Raw genomic sequence first — 13,999 nt, 5'->3', positions numbered from 1 at the left:
GACTTGCCAAGATGGCAGTAGGTCAGGGCAGGTAACACAGGTGCAGGGTAGGTAAGGTAGCAAGGAACAGGTACACGGTAACAGGGACACAGGACTTTCACTATGGCACTAGGCAACCAAAGATCCGGCAGGGAACCAAGGGATGAAATGATATTTAAGGACAGGGTGCAGGTGTAGAGACTTGATTAAATGAGCACTGGCCCTTTAAGAGTAAGAGCTCCAGCAAGCGCACCCTAGGAGGTGGGGGCACGCGTGGCAGGCCTGCGAGGACACGGAGAGGCAGAAGATGAAGGAGGTGGGTGACGGGCTGGGATTCGCATGCGGGCGTGCCCCGCAATGCGAATCCCAGTCCCACTGGCATAGGGGAAATGAGCAAAGAGCGCTTACAGTACCCCCCCCCCCTTGGTCTCCCCCTCTTCTTTGGAATTCAGAAAGTTCCCCATTACATGAGACCAGGGGGTTTCTGGAATGGGCAAAGGCTGTAAGGAACTTGCAGGCTTCTGTCGTGGAGTCTTCCGTCTACTAAGGTGACCAACTGGCAAGGAAGAATGTCCCCTATTCAAGACTTTATGTTTGAGTTTAACAGTCACAGAAGATATCACAGGAGGAAAAAGACCGTGATCTTGGCATTATTGTCCCCAAGTGATTTCACAAGATTTCCAGTGAAGTTGTGGAGAATGACGTTGAAGCTGAGGAAGTACAATGTGGTAGCACATAAAAGTAAATTTTTTCCTTATGCAAATTTCCTACTTGCAAGATGAGGGGTTCAGTGTGAAATTGCACCTTACAGTTCAGATTTTGTCCATTAGAAGTGTAGAAGTGCTTGGCAAGATGAGACACTGGAAGACGATGTTTATGGACCTGGGAGGCACGAAGGAAGTTAACAGTGGAACCTGAGTCCAAAAGTGATGAAAGACGTCTTGGCAGAGGAAAATACTTGAACCGGAGTGGTCAAGCGAGGAGAGGTAATATTAACATCTAGGGAAGCCACTCCTACTTATCCAAGTTGAGAGCGTTCTCCCGGACGAGGAGGACGTATAGAACAGTCTTTGAGAAAGTTCTCCGGACTGGCACAATATAAGCATGAATTCTCATTGAATCGATGGGATTTTTCCTGCTGCTTTAAGTAAAAACGTAGAGAGTGTGGGTGGATGTTGGAACACGGGGGCCAGACGAGGTAAACGCAGTGTTCGGGCAGGTTCTTTTTCCAAAGGAAGTTCCTCCTGCCTCTCGGCAAAACGCACATAAGTTCGAGTGGCTAAATGGATAAGTTTGCTCAGGTTAGTCGGAGAATCACGTGCAGTGAGAGCATCCTTGATTCTAGAGGAAAGTCCTTTTTTAAAGGTAGTACACAAGGCCTTGTTGTTCCAAGAAAGTTCAGAGGCAAGAGTGCGGTGCTGAAGTGTGTAGTCGCCAACGGAGGAGTTCCCCTGGCAGAGGTTCAGTAGAGCCATCTCGGCAGAGGAGGCTCACGCGGGTTCTTCAAATGCATTGAAGAGCTCTATGATCTCTATGATTCCAGACAGTTGACTGAACACAAATGCCTGTTTAGCCCGCACCGTCGGGAACAGATCCACCATGAGGCATGGACAAACTAAGATTGGTCCTGGAGGATGCTGCAGACACAGGAGGAGGCTCAGGAACAGGTGGCTGCTGCTGTTGTTGCTGCTGAGCGCCTAGAAGCTGTTGCACCATGGCTGAAAGTTGATTCAGTTGTTGCGCCTGACGGGCTAACTTCTGCCTGCAACTGCTGAGCCAAGACGGTGGAAAGATCCGAGACATCTGGCAAAGGTACCCCATGGCCGGATCTTACTGTAACGTGTCACGGCAGGTGGTGGATCCTCTGGGCCTGTGTGGATGATGATATGAGCCGTGCCAGGGAGCGGAGTCTAAGGTGCTGCTGCAGAGCCTGTCGCAAAGCGGGATGGTCTTGCTCGCTACCCCTGGCACGACTCGTCCACACAGGTAGCTGGGAGGTGGCGTGGCACAGAAGGAGACTGGCAGGACGTGGCAAGGTGGCAGTAGGTCAGGGAAGGTAACACAGGTTCAGGGTAGGTAAGGTAGCAAGGAACAGGTATACGGTAACAGGGACACATCGCACTATGGCACCAGGCAACCAAAGATCTGTCAGGGAACAAAGGGAGGAACTGATATTTAAGGACAGGGTACAGGTGTAGACACTTGATTAAATGAGCACTGGCCCTTTAAGAGTAAGAGCTCCGGAGCGTGCGTGCCCTAGGAGGCGGGGGCACGCGCGCCGGGGCTTTGGAACACGGATAGGTGGAAGATGAGTGACAGGCTGGGATTTGCATGCGGGCGCGTCACGCGATGCGAATCCCAGCCCGCCGGCAGCAGGGACATGAGCAAAGAGCACTCATGGCCGGCGTGTCCGGCTGGAGCGCAGGCGTTACTAGTGGTTTGTGGGACTATATATATCAATTCCTGCCATGTGACACCACAGCCCTCATCATTCCCTATAATCACAACCCTACTTCTGGAGTCACAAACTTGACAATTTGTCAGCTAAGTATCCACATCATCACCCCCACCATACCACATTAGCATTGCGCACACTACGAGGGAACTCCTCCTACACTTATAGGGGTGTAAGCACCCACAGTGTTTGGGGCAGCATGAAGTCTTAATTTGGACCTGGGTGGGTTCTAAACATAGAAATTGTTTTAAATATTTCCATTATAGTTTTTCTCTGTCAAATCCACTTCTGGTTTTGGCTAAAAACACTGACTAAAAAAAGCTTCATGAGGACCAAATACTGACCAATATATATGATGGCCCAGATTTATTAACGCAAATGTGAATTTAAAATAACTGTCTTGCATAAATTCAACAAAGAACGCAGGTGCTCTGTATAAAAGGGATATTTGGTCAACCACGGTTTTGACTCTGGTTTAAAAACCGTACTGCAACCGCATAAGTTTTTTTTAACATGGATGTCAATGGGAAACGCACATGTATATGGTTCTATATGGGAAACCGTATACGGTTTTTACTTTGCACATGCGCATTTGCATCCTAAAGTCCCCACCCAACACCCCTCCCATTAAAAATGGACAACATTTTCAAAAACTTATATTTTTTGTTTTTATAAAAACGGACAGAACTGTATGCACTTTTAAAAACAGTATACAGTTTAACCTGTTAAGCCCCCCCCCCATGTCAGCGATCGGCGCACATCGCAAGTGAATTCACACTTTCGATTTGCGCCTATTCCGGGTCATACTGGTCTATGGTGACCTGGTGACCCGGAATATAAGGGGGATCGGGGTTGTCTAAGACACCCACGATCCCCCTGAAGGGATAGGAGTGAAGTGGCAGGGGTGCCACCCCTCCTATCCCTGTTATTGGTCATCAGAAGCGACAAACAATAGCAGATCGGGGGGCGGGGGGGTTTACTTTTGTTTTGCCCGTTCTGCCCAACCACAATAGGCGGGGCAGAACGGGGGAAACGACAGAGGACCGGGGCCGAAGTCCACTTACCCGTCGACGATGGCAGCAGGACGCGATCGGCGGTGGCAGCAGGCGGAAGAGAGGACGGCTATGCGGCTCCCTGGATCGTACGGAAGCCGATGAGTTGCCTAGCAACATCTGGAGGGCTACAGTCTGAGAACACTATACGGTGGTCTCTAACCTGTAGCCCTCCAGATGTTGCAAAACTATAACTCCCAGCATGCCCAGACAGCTGTTTGGGCATGCTGGGAGTTGTAGTTTTGCAACAGCTGGAGTGCCACAGTTTGGAGATCATTTTGCAGTGATCTCTATACTGTAACACCCTAGATCTTGCAAAACTACAACTCCCAGCATGCCCACATAGCAGTTTGCTGTCTGGGCATGCTGGGATTTGTAGTTTTGCAACATCTGGAGGACCACAGTTTGGAGATCACTGTGTAGTGGTCTCTAAACTGTAGCCCTCCAAATGTTGCAAAACTGCAAATCCTAGCATGCCCAAACAGCAAACAGCTGTCTCGGCATGCTGGGAGTTGTCGTTGCGTACCTCCAGCTGTTGCATAAGTACATCTCCCAGCATGCCCTTCGGTGATCAGTACATGCTGGGAGTTGTAGTTTTGCAACAGCTGGAGGCACACTGGTTGGAAAATACTGAGTTAGGTAACAGAACCTAACTGAAGGTTTTCCAAACAGTGTGCCTCCAGCTGTTGCAAATGTACAATTCCCAGCATGCACGGTCTGTCAGTACATGCTGGGAGTTGTAGTTTTGAAACAGCTGGAGGTTTGCCCCCCATGTGAACGTACAGGGTACAGTCATACAGGCAGGTTTACAGTAAGTTTCCTGCGTAAAGTTTGGGCTGCGGCAAATTTTTCGCCGCAGCGCAAACTCCTAGCGGGATACTGACCGTAACCCGCCAGTGCGAATGTACCCTAAAAACACTACACTACACTAACACATAATAAAGGGTAAAACACTACATATACACCCCCTTACACTGTCCCCCCCAATAAAAATGAAAAACGTATTGTACGGCAGTGTTTCCAAAACAGAGCCTCCAGCTGTTGCAAAACAACTCCCAGCATTTCCGGACAGCCACTAACTGTCCAGGCATGCTGGGAGTTTAGCAACAACTGGAGGCACCCTGTTTGGGAATCATTGGTGCAGAATACCCCTATGTCCACTCCTGTGCAATCCCTAATTTAGTAGTCCTCAAATGCGCATGGCACTCTCTCACTTCGGAACCCTGTTGTATTTCAAGGAAACAGTTTAGGGCCACATATGGGGTATCTCCGTACTCGGGAGAAATTGCACTACAAATTTTGGGGGGCTTTTTCTCATTTTACCCCTTATGAAAAGGAAAAATTGGGTCTACACCAGCCTGTTAGTGTAAAAAATTAAAAAATTTTACACTAACATGCTGATGTTGCCCCATACTTATATTTTGACAAGCGGTAAAAGCAAAAAAAGACCCCCAAAATTTGTAACGCAATTTCTCCCGAATACGGAAATAAAATGCTCTGCAGGCGCATAACAAGGCTCAGAGCTGAGAGCGCACTATGTACATTTGAGGCCTAATTTGGTGATTTGCACAGGGGTGGCTGATTAACAGCGGTTCTGACATAAACGCAAAAAAATAAATACCCACATGTGACCCCATTTTGGAAACTACACCCCTCAAGGAATGTAACAAGGGGCATAGTGAGCCTTAACACCCCACAGGTGTTTGAAGAATTTTCATTAAAGTTGGATGGGAAAATAAAAAATTAAAAATAGGAAAAAAGGGAAATAGGAAAAAATTTGTAACCCCATTTCTTCTGAGTAAGAAAATACCCCATATGTGGATGTAAAGTATTCTGCACTACAATGCTTAGAAGAGAAGGGGCGCCATTGGGATTTTGGAGAGAGAATGTGTCTGAAATTGAAGGCCATGTGTGTTTAACCCCTTAAGGACCGGAGGTTTTTCCGTTTTTGCATTTTCGTTTTTTGCTCCTTGCCTTTAAAAAATCATAACTCTTTCAAATTTACACCTAAAAATCCATATGATGGCTTATTTTTTGCGCCACCAATTCTACTTTGTAATGACGTCAGTCATTTTGCCCAAAAATCTATGGTGAAGCGGGAAAAAAAATCATTGTGCGACAAAATTTTAAAAAAAACGCTGTTTTGTAACTTTTGGGGGCTTCCGTTTCTACGTAGTACATTTTTCGGTAAAAATGACACCTGATATGTATTCTGTAGGTCCATACGATTAAAATGATACCCTACTTATATAGGTTTGATTTTGTCGGACTTCTGGAAAAAATCATAACTACATGCAGGAAAATTAATACGTTTAAAATTGTCATCTTCTGACCCCTATAACTTTTTTATTTTTCCGTGTATGGGGCGGTATGAGGGCTCATTTTTTGCGCCGTGATCTGAAGTTTTTAACGGTACCATTTTTGCATTGATAGGACTTATTGATCGCTTTTTATTCATTTTTTCATGATATAAAAAGTGACCAAAAATGCACTATTTTGGACTTTGGAATTTTTTTGCGCGCACGCCATTGACCGTGCGGTTTAATTAACGATATATTTTTATAATTCGGACATTTCCGCACGCGGCGATACCATTTATGTTTATTTTTATTTTTATTTACACTGTGTTTTTTCTTTTATGGGAAAAGGGGGGTGATTCAAACTTTTAATAGGGAAGGGGTTAAATGATGTTTATTCACTTTTTTTTTGCACTTTTTTTTTGCAGTGTTATAGGTCCCATAGGGACCTATAACACTGCACACACTGATCTTTTACATTGATCACTGGTTTCTCATAAGAAACCAGTGATCGATGATTCTGCCGCATGACTGCTCATGCCTGGATCTCAGGCACTGAGCAGTCATTCGGCGATCGGACAGCGAGGAGGCAGGTAGGGGCCCTCCCGCTGTCCTGTCAGCTGTTCGGGATGCCGCGATTTCACCGCGGCTATCCCGAACAGCCCACTGAGCTAGCCGGCATGCTTTCGGTTTCACTTTAGACGCGGCGTTCAACTTTGAACGCCGCGTCTAAAGGGTTAATAGCGCGCGGCACAGCGATCAATGCCGCGCGCTATTAGCCACGGGTCCCGGCCGTTGTTAGAGGCCGGGCCCGACCCGCTATGACGCGGGGCCACGCCGTGGCCCCGCGTTATAGATCGGGAGTGGACACATGACGTTCCAGTACGTCATGTGTCCTTAAGGGGTTAAAAAGCCCCCATAGTGCCAGAACAGTGGACAACCCCCCCCCCACATGTGACCACATTTTGGAAACTACACCCCTCACATAATGTAATAAGGGGTGCAGTGAGCATTTACACCCCACAGGTGTCTCACAGATTTTTGCAACAGTCATCCCTGAAAATGAAAAATTTTATTTTTCATTTGCACAGCCCACTATTCCAAAGATCTGTCAAACGCCAGTGGGGTGTAAATACTCACTGCACCCCTTATTAAATTCTGTGAGGGGTGTAGTTTCCAAAATGGTGTCACATGTTGGGGGGGGGGGGGGTCCACTGTTCTGGCACTACGGGGGGCTTTGTAAACAAACATGGCCCCTGACTCCCATTCCAATCAAATTCACTCTCTGAAAGCTCAATGACGCTCCTTCTCTTCTGAGCATTGTAGTGCGCCCACAGAGCACTTTACGTCCACACATGGGGTATTTCCATACTCAGAAGAAATGGACTTACAAATTTTGGGGGTCATTTACTCCTATTACCCCTTGTAAAAATGTAAAATTTGGGGGAAAAGCAGCATTTTAGTGAAAAAAATAATAATTTACACATCCAACTTTAACATAAAGTCATCAAACACCTGTGGGGTATTAAGGCTCACTGTACCCCTTGTTACGTGCCTTGAGGAGTGTAGTTTCCAAAATAGTATGCCATGTGTTTTTTTTTTGCTGTCCTGGCACCATAGGGGCTTCCTATATGGGACATTCCCCCCAAAAACCATTTCAGCAAAATTTGCTTTCCAAAAGCCAAATGTGACTCCTCTTCTGACCATTGTAGTGCGCCCGCAGTGCACTTGACGTCCACACATGGGGTATTTCCATACTCAGATGAGATGGGGTTACAAATTTTGGGGGACTTTTTCTACTATTACCCCTTGTAAAAATGTAAAATTTGGGGGAAAAGTAGCATTTTAGATTAAAAAAAAATTTCATTTACACATCCAACGAAAAGTCGTCAAACACCTATGGGGTGTTAAGGCTCACTGTACCCCTTGTTATGTTACTTGAGGGGTGTAGTTTCCAAAATAGTATGCCATGTGGGGTTTTCTTGATGTCCTGGCACCATAGGGGCTTCCTAAACGTGGCATGACCACTAAAAACCATTTCAGAAAAACTCACTGTCACGATGCCGGCTGGCAGGTAGTGGATCCTCTGTGCCAGAGAGGGATTGGCGTGGACTGTGCTAGTGGACCGGTTCTAAGCCACTACTGGTTTTCACCAGAGCCCGCCGCAAAGCGGGATGGTCTTGCTGCGGCGGTAGTGACCAGGTCGTATCCACTAGCAACGGCTCACCTCTCTGGCTGCTGAAGATAGGCGCGGTACAAGGGAGTAGGCAAAAGCAAGGTCGGACGTAGCAGAAGGTCGGGGCAGGCAGCAAGGATCGTAGTCAGAGGCAACGGCAGAAGGTCTGGAAACACAGGCAAGGAACACACAAGGAACGCTTTCACTGGCACTAAGGCAACAAGATCCGGCAAGGGAGTGCAGGGGAAGTGAGGTGATATAGGGAGGTGCACAGGTGAACACACTAATTGGAACCACTGCGCCAATCAGCGGCGCAGTGGCCCTTTAAATCGCAGAGACCCGGCGCGCGCGCGCCCTAGGGAGCGGGGCCGCGCGCGCCGGGACAGAACAGACGGAGAGCGAGTCAGGTAGGGGAGCCGGGGTGCGCATCGCGAGCGGGCGCTACCCGCATCGCGAATCGCATCCCGGCTGGCAGCGGAATCGCAGCGCCCCGGGTCAGAGGACGTGACCGGAGCGCTGCCGCGGGGAGAGTGAAGCGAGCGCTCCGGGGAGGAGCGGGGACCCGGAGCGCTCGGCGTAACAGTACCCCCCCCCTTGGGTCTCCCCCTCTTCTTAGAGCCTGAGAACCTGAGGAGCAGACTTTTGTCTAGGATGTTGTCCTCAGGTTCCCAGGATCTCTCTTCAGGACCACAACCCTCCCAGTCCACTAAAAAAAAATTTTTCCCTCTGACCTTTTTGGCAGCTAAAATTTCTTTGACCGAGAAGATGTCCGAGGAGCCGGAAACAGGAGTGGGAGGAACAGATTTGGGAGAAAAACGGTTGAGGATGAGTGGTTTGAGAAGAGAGACGTGAAAGGCATTAGGGATACGAAGAGAGGGAGGAAGAAGAAGTTTATAAGAGACAGGATTAATTTGACACAAAATTTTGAAAGGACCAAGATAGCGTGGTCCCAACTTGTAGCTAGGGACACGGAAGCGGACATATTTAGCGGAGAGCCATACCTTGTCTCCAGGGGAAAAAACGGGGGGAGCTCTTCTTTTCTTATCCGCGAACTTCTTCATGCGTGATGAAGCCTGTAAGAGAGAATTTTGGGTCTCTCTCCATATGATGGAAAGGTCACGAGAAATTTCATCCACAGCGGGCAGACCAGAGGGCAAGGGAGTAGGGAGGGGGGGAAGAGGGTGACGGCCGTACACCACGAAAAATGGGGATTTGGAGGAAGACTCAGAGACCCTGAAGTTATACGAGAATTCGGCCCATGGGAGGAGATCTGCCCAGTCATCCTGGCGGGAGGAAACAAAATGTCGCAAATAATCACCCAAGATCTGGTTAATCCTTTCTACTTGTCCATTGGACTGGGGATGATATGCAGAAGAAAAATTTAATTTAATCTTGAGTTGTTTACAGAGAGCCCTCCAGAATTTAGACACGAATTGGACACCTCTATCCGAGACAATCTGCGTAGGCAACCCGTGAAGACGAAAAATGTGTACAAAAAATTGTTTAGCCAACTGAGGCGCAGAAGGAAGACCAGGAAGAGGGATGAAATGTGCCATTTTGGAGAATCGATCAACGACCACCCAAATAACAGTGTTGCCACGGGAAGGGGGTAAATCAGTAATAAAATCCATACCAATCAGAGACCAAGGCTGTTCGGGGACAGGCAGAGGATGAAGAAAACCAGCGGGCTTCTGGCGAGGAGTCTTATCCCGGGCACAGATAGTGCAGGCTCGCACAAAGTCCACAACATCCGTCTCCAGAGTCGGCCACCAATAGAAGCGGGAGATGAGTTGCATAGATTTCTTGATACCCGCATGACCTGCGAGATGGGAGGAGTGACCCCATTTGAGGATTCCGAGGCGTTGGCGAGGAGAAACAAAGGTCTTTCCTGGAGGAGTCTGCCTGATGGAGGCAGGAGAAGTGGAGATCAGGCAGTCAGGTGGAATGATGTGTTGCGGAGAGAGTTCAACTTCTGAGGCATCCGAGGAACGAGAGAGAGCATCGGCCCTAATGTTCTTATCGGCAGGACGAAAGTGAATCTCAAAATTAAATCGGGCAAAGAACAGAGACCACCGGGCCTGGCGAGGATTCAGCCGTTGGGCAGACTGGAGGTAGGAGAGGTTCTTGTGGTCGGTGTAGATAATAACAGGAGAACTTGATCCCTCCAGCAGATGCCTCCATTCCTCAAGTGCTAATTTAATGGCTAGAAGCTCTCGATCCCCGATGGAGTAGTTCCTCTCCGCTGGAGAGAAGGTCCTAGAGAAAAAACCACAAGTGACAGCATGCCCGGAAGAATTTTTTTGTAGAAGAACAGCTCCAGCTCCCACTGAGGAGGCATCAACCTCCAATAGGAAGGGTTTGGAAGGGTCAGGTCTGGAGAGGACGGGAGCCGAAGAAAAGGCAGACTTGAGTCGTTTAAAGGCGTCTTCTGCTTGAGGAGGCCAGGACTTGGGATCAGCATTTTTTTTGGTTAAAGCCACGATAGGAGCCACAATGGTAGAAAAATGTGGAATAAATTGCCTGTAATAATTGGCGAACCCCAAAAAGCGTTGGATAGCACGGAGTCCGGAGGGGCGTGGCCAATCTAAGACGGCAGAGAGTTTGTCTGGATCCATCTGTAGTCCCTGGCCAGAGACCAAATATCCTAGAAAAGGAAGAGATTGGCATTCAAACAGACATTTCTCAATTTTGGCATAGAGTTGGTTGTCACGAAGTCTCTGAAGAACCATACGGACATGCTGGCGGTGTTCTTCTAGATTGGCAGAAAAAATTAGGATATCGTCCAGATATACAACAACACAGGAGTATAACAGATCACGAAAAATTTCATTGACAAAGTCTTGGAAGACGGCAGGGGCGTTGCACAGTCCAAAGGGCATGACCAGATACTCAAAGTGTCCATCTCTGGTGTTAAATGCCGTTTTCCACTCGTCCCCCTCTCTGATGCGGATGAGGTTATAGGCGCCTCTTAAGTCCAATTTAGTGAAGATGTGGGCACCTTGGAGGCGATCAAAGAGTTCAGAGATGAGGGGTAAGGGGTAGCGGTTCTTAACCGTGATTTTATTAAGACCGCGGTAGTCAATGCAAGGACGTAGGGAGCCATCTTTTTTGGACACAAAGAAGAATCCGGCTCCGGCAGGAGAGGAGGATTTACGGATAAAGCCCTTTTTTAGATTCTCCTGGACGTATTCGGACATGGCAAGAGTCTCTGGGGCAGAGAGAGGATAAATTCTGCCCCGGGGTGGAGTAGTGCCCGGGAGGAGGTCGATAGGGCAATCATAAGGCCTGTGAGGAGGTAGAGTCTCAGCTTGTTTTTTGCAGAAAACATCCGCGAAGTCCATATAGGCCTTAGGGAGACCGGTTACTGGAGGAACCACAGAGTTACGGCAAGGGTTACTGGGAACCGGTTTTAGACAGTTCTTGGAACAAGAGGACCCCCAACTCTTGATCTCCCCAGTGGACCAATCCAGGGTAGGGGAATGAAGTTGAAGCCAGGGAAGTCCAAGGAGAATTTCCGAGGTGCAATTGGGGAGGACCAAAAGTTCAATCCTCTCATGATGAGATCCGATGCTCATAAGAAGGGGCTCCGTGCGGAAACGTATGGTACAGTCCAATCTTTCATTATTTACACAATTGATGTAGAGGGGTCTGGCGAGACTGGTCACCGGGATGTTGAACCTGTTGACGAGAGAGGCCAAAATAAAATTTCCTGCAGATCCAGAGTCCAAGAAGGCCACTGTAGAGAAGGAGAAGGCAGAGGCAGACATCCGCACAGGCACAGTAAGACGTGGAGAAGCAGAGTAGACATCAAGGACTGTCTCTCCTTTGTGCGGAGTCAGCGTACGTCTTTCCAGGCGGGCAGGACGGATAGGACAATCTCTCAGGAAGTGTTCGGTACTAGCACAGTACAGGCAGAGGTTCTCCATACGGCGTCGTGTCCTCTCTTGAGGTGTCAGGCGAGACCGGTCGACCTGCATAGCCTCCACGGCGGGAGGCACAGGAACAGATTGCAGGGGACCAGAGGAGAGAGGAGCCGAGGAGAAGAAACGCCTCGTGCGAACAGAGTCCATATCTTGGCGGAGTTCCTGACGCCTTTCGGAAAAACGCATGTCAATGCGAGTGGCTAGGTGAATAAGTTCATGTAGATTAGCAGGAATTTCTCGTGCGGCCAGAACATCTTTAATGTTGCTGGATAGGCCTTTTTTGAAGGTCGCGCAGAGGGCCTCATTATTCCAGGACAATTCTGAAGCAAGAGTACGGAATTGTACGGCATACTCGCCAACGGAAGAATTACCCTGGACCAGGTTCAACAGGGCAGTCTCAGCAGAAGAGGCTCGGGCAGGTTCCTCAAAGACACTTCGGATTTCCGAGAAGAAGGAGTGTACAGAGGCAGTGACGGGGTCATTGCGGTCCCAGAGCGGTGTGGCCCATGACAGGGCTTTTCTGGACAGAAGGCTGACTACGAAAGCCACCTTAGACCTTTCAGTGGGAAACAGGTCCGACATCATCTCCAGATGCAGGGAACATTGGGAAAGAAAGCCACGGCAAAACTTAGAGTCCCCATCAAATTTATCCGGCAAGGATAAGCGTATCCCAGGAGCGGCCACTCGCTGCGGAGGAGGTGCAGGAGCTGGCGGAGGAGATGACTGCTGAAGCTGTGGTAGTAACTGTTGTAGCATAACGGTCAGTTGAGACAGCTGTTGGCCTTGTTGCGCTATCTGTTGTGACTGCTGGGCGACCACCGTGGTGAGGTCAGCGACAACTGGCAGAGGAACTTCAGCGGGATCCATGGCCGGATCTACTGTCACGATGCCGGCTGGCAGGTAGTGGATCCTCTGTGCCAGAGAGGGATTGGCGTGGACTGTGCTAGTGGACCGGTTCTAAGCCACTACTGGTTTTCACCAGAGCCCGCCGCAAAGCGGGATGGTCTTGCTGCGGCGGTAGTGACCAGGTCGTATCCACTAGCAACGGCTCACCTCTCTGGCTGCTGAAGATAGGCGCGGTACAAGGGAGTAGGCAAAAGCAAGGTCGGACGTAGCAGAAGGTCGGGGCAGGCAGCAAGGATCGTAGTCAGAGGCAACGGCAGAAGGTCTGGAAACACAGGCAAGGAACACACAAGGAACGCTTTCACTGGCACTAAGGCAACAAGATCCGGCTAGGGAGTGCAGGGGAAGTGAGGTGATATAGGGAGGTGCACAGGTGAACACACTAATTGGAACCACTGCGCCAATCAGCGGCGCAGTGGCCCTTTAAATCGCAGAGACCCGGCGCGCGCGCGCCCTAGGGAGCGGGGCCGCGCGCGCCGGGACAGAACAGACGGAGAGCGAGTCAGGTAGGGGAGCCGGGGTGCGCATCGCGAGCGGGCGCTACCCGCATCGCGAATCGCACCCCGGCTGGCAGCGGAATCGCAGCGCCCCGGGTCAGAGGACGTGACCGGAGCGCTGCCGCGGGGAGAGTGAAGCGAGCGCTCCGGGGAGGAGCGGGGACCCGGAGCGCTCGGCGTAACACTCACTATTGCTCCTTCCCTTCTGAGCCCTCTACTGCGCCCCCCTGAACACTTGACATACACACATGAGGTATTTTCTTACTCAAGAGAAATTGGGCTACATATTTTAGGAAGATTTCTCTCCTTTTACCCCTTGTAAAAATTCAAAAACTGGGTCTACAAGAACATGCCATGTATTTTCAGAAAAACTACTGTACGAGAAAACAGGTATTTCTCAACCAGTCATATTCCAAATCTCATTTTTCAACTGTTGCTTTGGAAAATGAAAGCAGTAACTTGATTGGCAGGTTAGGTTAACAGTTCAATTATTTCACAATTATTCATCAGACACAAACGGCGCGGCGCCTTTAAGAAGATGCGGGGCTGTCAACTTTCACCTAGTTATCAGCCTGTAGGACACGCCCATTTGCCGTAGGAACGCCCTCTCCTTGATAAAACCTCCATGATGAAGGGTTCGCGCACCCCCCCCAAGTCACGCCCCCCTCCCCGTTGGTTCCCGCCCCTATCTCTTGGTGCCATGTTTCGTGTAAAGCT

The sequence above is a fragment of the Hyla sarda genome, chromosome 8 (genome assembly GCF_029499605.1).
Source record: "Hyla sarda isolate aHylSar1 chromosome 8, aHylSar1.hap1, whole genome shotgun sequence".
Taxonomy (NCBI): domain Eukaryota; kingdom Metazoa; phylum Chordata; class Amphibia; order Anura; family Hylidae; genus Hyla; species Hyla sarda.
The sequence above is the reverse complement of the archived record's forward strand: the minus strand, read 5'-3'. Positions refer to the sequence as shown.